The sequence below is a fragment of the Salvia hispanica genome, unplaced genomic scaffold (assembly GCF_023119035.1).
Source record: "Salvia hispanica cultivar TCC Black 2014 unplaced genomic scaffold, UniMelb_Shisp_WGS_1.0 HiC_scaffold_785, whole genome shotgun sequence".
Lineage (NCBI taxonomy): Eukaryota > Viridiplantae > Streptophyta > Magnoliopsida > Lamiales > Lamiaceae > Salvia > Salvia hispanica.
This window is the reverse complement of record NW_025952560.1, coordinates 1-4681: the sequence shown is the minus strand read 5'-3', so window position 1 is coordinate 4681 and position 4681 is coordinate 1. Positions and strand designations below refer to the sequence as shown.

Here is a 4681-nt window from a genome sequence, read left to right as displayed (position 1 = left end):
AAAAAAAATAAATAAATAAAAAAATTATAATATATTAATATTATTTTAGCATTTTTAGGGGCAATACAAATAAGGACTGAATTAAAAGCCCAATATTTTTTGGGGTGCCCAAAAATAAAGCGATAAGGGCGTAAAAATCCGATGCGAGCTAAATTTTAATTTTTGGGATTAGGTATTGGGGTTTGAAAATTACCCCAATTAAAAAAAACTACTAATGATTCCAAAAAAATTTTATAGCACGGATTGAATTCTGAAAAAAAAATATGAACTTGAAATGAAATAAAGGGAGTAATAAATTTTTGGCAACATATATAACTACATGGCATTTCGTCTCTTCAATGCCGCAAACTGGACAATAAAATTGTGGATATTTTTTCAAAGCTTAAATTGTGCCTTAAATCTTTATAGTGACTACGACAATTTAAAAGAGAAAATCTTTTAAAAAATCCTTATATTTTCTGACAATTGCAATCAAATTGTTTGTATTAGTTCTCCTTTTACCTGGTTAGTTGAATAATTGCAGTATTTTTTATTTGTTCTAAAGTAATCAAGTCGTCTTTTTAGCTTTTTAAATTTTTTTTTTTAATACTCTTTCTGTTTCAATTGATATGAAATATTTGATTTTTGATATAATATTTTATGCAATACAATTAAGTTATGAGTTAATGAAATTGAGAATAAAATAAAAGAATTAAAAAAATAGAAATATTAATTTTTTTTTAGCTACTTTATTAAATCTTTTAAATTTGGCGTGGTAAATGACGGTGTCGGTGGGCACTGGGCAGAAATAGCGAGATGGATGGGTCCCACACTCGCAACTCAATAGACAGGCTGTGTCGACTTTCAAGTTCAATTCCCCAAAATCTCATCACAACCGTTGATTTTGCTCGTTGATATAATAGGTGAAGCTGAAACAAAAAAGCTTAGTTAGTTGTCGGTTGCCTTTCCGCTCGCTCATCTTCTCTGTCACACTAAATAAATCTTAAATTTTCCTTGCATTTGAAATTAACCGTGTGTAAGTAGTAGTTTAATCTCTAAATCCACGCTGCAATCTTGTACAAAATCAATTTCTGACATTTATTGCAGCAATTAAGCCGAAAAATGGAGGCTAGGAGCGGCGAATTCGCGAAGATTGGATTGGCATTGTGCGTGATGGCAATTGCGGCGTTTTTGGCGGCGCGGCCGACAAAGAAATCAAGGTGAAGACCGTGAAGGGGAGAAGGTTTGCGACCAAGGATGGAGTGCAAGGGTTGGTCCAAATACTGCTGCAATCACACCATTTCCGACTTATTCCAGACCTACCAGTTCGAGAATCTCTTCTCCAAGAGGAATTCGCCCGTCGCCAACGCCGTCGGCTTCTGGGACTACCCTCCTTCATCCTCGCCGCCTCCACCTTCGAGCACCTGGATTCGGGACCACTGGCGGCAAGCTCATGCAGATGAAGGAGATCGCCGCATTCCTAGGCCACGTCGGCTGCAAAACTTCTTGTCAGTTTCTCTTACTACTTCTCTTTGACTTTTTTTTCTATTTTTAATTAATTGCTCTCACTTCTAATCTTGTTATGTTTTGTTGGCGTTGACATGATTACTTGTGATTTAAGATCATGATTAATATTATCTCTTGCGTTTATATCTTAGTCCATCTCCATAGGAACCGATCGGTTCACAAGATTATATCAAATTATGATTAGTTCATCATAGCCAATACATCCAACGAAAATAATCTCACAACTTAACCCTTTGATTATATTTTGGTATTTTTTTATCTGGGAAACCGTACGCCGTCTTAATCTTAGATGGATAATTATTGGTAATTAATCAGTCACCCACCCCAAATTTAAATAACCCCACAACTTAATCCTGATAGATAATCGAAATCATGCCGACTGAAAACACCTATATGTCAAGATTAGATTGTATCTATGACTAATTTAATCCTAGACAAATCTTATAGTGACTGGTCCTATACTGTATCTCACTGTTAGCTTATCACGAACCAAATGCCACCTAAATCGTGCCCTATAATTTTTTGATTAGTTTGTGGATGTCTTAATTCTTTTTTTTTTGTATGTTTTGGTGATTATAATGCTGTTTATGTATCTAAGTGATATGAATTTGGTTGTTTACTGTCAAATAATATTCATAAGCTGTCAGGAAATTAGTCTTTCTGTAGTAGCTAACTTCCATATGTTTGGCATGATTGATGATTGACAGATTAAGTTATTTATAATATGATTGTTGTGCTTTTTATAGCCCTTGAAATTAGTCGTTCCCGGCTCATGCATTCTGTTTAATCTGTTAAAACCTGCAGAGTCCTAACCCCCTTATTTTGGAAGAATGTTGCTTTATGTTGCGATTATTACTTACTAATGTATTTGTCATATTTAACCCTGAGATATAATCTTGCAAACCGAACAGCCCTTTTCTTGCTATATCGGATCAACTTTGAATTAAACGTATATAAGGTGAACCATTTGTCTTGCTTCCTTGTAGCAGACTGATCAGTGTGAGAATGATGCAGGTTTTGGGTGGCTCGGGTGGACCGCTAGATGGGGTCTATGCTACAAAAAGAAATGAGTCCCACCCAAAAAAATATTGTGATGAATTCTACAAATACAGTATCCATGCGCTCCTGGAGCAGAAACACGGCCGGGGAGCTATTCCAATCTATTGGTACTTTTTGTCTTTCTCTTCGAGCTATTTTCATACTTCCCGATTAAAACCTACCGATTTTTTGGTTTAAACCCTTTGCTCTGCTATGAATAACCTTATAGTAGCTTCATCGTTTTTTATGTCATATGCTATGAGTCTGCTGGGATCAAAATAATTGTGATATCGCCCGGAACACAACTATGGACGATTGGTAAAGGAAATCAGGATTTGTTGAACCATCCGGGAAAAGTTGAACAAAATGCACCATTGCCTTCCAGGCTGCAATCTACAGGGGGATGACGCCCCCCTGAAAAGGAAACAGCCATCTGCTCACGATGTCTTTGTTGGGAACTGGAAAACCCCCCAAGAACACACGTTTGGGAAGCGAGCTCCTGGATTTGGAAGACCATGAATCTTTTGTACGGTGAGCTCACTTGGGGGAGGGTGACATTGATCCCATGAACAACATCATCTCTCCCCCTCTATTATCCCGCTTGTTGGGCTTTGGGCGAGAGGAAACAGGACCCCATGAAGTTCTCCCGCGCTGAACAGCCCCGTCAAACCCTCTACCACCAAATCATCGTCTTGCGCCTTCATTTCCCATCCAGTCCCCTCTTAAAAGATTTGTGTGAATACTGAATTTGTAATATGTCAATTGCTTTTGCTTGTATGCAGGTTTTGTGAATTCAAATTTGTTGTGTTGCTAGTATATTGCTATTAAGGTGTAATATTTTATACACTAATATACTTTCCTCAATTAATAGTAAAGTGTGAAATGGAAGAGGGCTTGCAACTTTGGAATATAGAGTATGACGATAGAAAAAACATTACAATACATAAAATGCAAACTTTTAATCAAATTCAATACATTCACCAGAAAACCAGCACTGAGACTTGTTATTGGATGATTATTGAGAATGGTTCTAGTAGTCAGGATTGGCTTGAACATATGCCTCAATGGCCTTGAACATAGCCATGGCTTTTTCTTACCCTTCCTTTATCTTCTCCTCATTAATCCCGACCCCCCTTTGGTGTTGTAAATGCTTCCTGTTTTGCATGCATCCTCCGTCTTCCGTTGGGACGATCTTGATATTGTAGGGATCGATCTCTTTATTATTGGATTCTGAGAGGCTAATCTCGTGTCCAAGTACAAAAAATCTATTACAAGATTACAAGGAGCCGACTGTTCTATTACAGTCGAACCCAAATCGAGGGCCCTGCTAACATCGATCCTTGACCGGATCCGAATCCAAGCTATTACAGATTAGGAACCCTACACACTTGAAATACACAAGCGAACACAAGAAAGTGAACCTTGCGGATCTAAACTCGAAATAGCAACAAAAGTTCAAGATTTAGGATATGGATCGTCGCAACACGACTTCAAGTCCAAGGACCTTCTTAATCTTCACCAACAAGTCTCAAGGAACACCGCGGTAACCAAACCCAACCCTAGGGGTACTCCAACCGCTACAACACGAGACTATTCAGTTTCAAGGATCTCACCGCAACCTCCACACCCTCAGCACAAGAATCTCAAAGAACCTCCAAACTCACACGAATCCAACAGAAGTTGGACAAACCAGATCTCAGAAGTAAAGCTCAAGCACTCACTTCACACGAGTCTAACCGAGGATCTCTCTAAAACCGAGAAACCACGGGGAAACAAGACGGAGTAGATCGCGAAGGCGCCGGAATCTAGAGCAGAAGAGAAAGGAGCAAGCCTACAAGAGAGAGAGAGATCTGAACGAGTGAGACAAAAGAGATGAGTCGCAAGACTCATAACAAACACAACCTAAATCCAACAAACCCGCACTCACGATCCTTGTGAGATAGCCACGTGGCAGCCATCGGGGTATCCTTCTTAAGTTATCGGGCCAAAAACCAAATGGGTCACCAATAAACACTTGGGCCTATGAATTAAATCAACCCACCGAATTAAATCAAGCCCAATCACAATTAGAGTCCATTATACTCTGATATGTAATTGGATTCAAGGACACCCCAAAAGCCGCCATCGACGATGCTGT

The 4681-nt window shown here is 38.7% G+C and overlaps 1 pseudogene; it reads left to right on the top strand.

Moving 5' to 3' along the window:
• Positions 1 to 1207: 1207 nt before the first annotated feature.
• Positions 1208 to 3199, top strand: LOC125200047 (annotated as a pseudogene).
• Positions 3200 to 4681: the final 1482 nt, after the last annotated feature.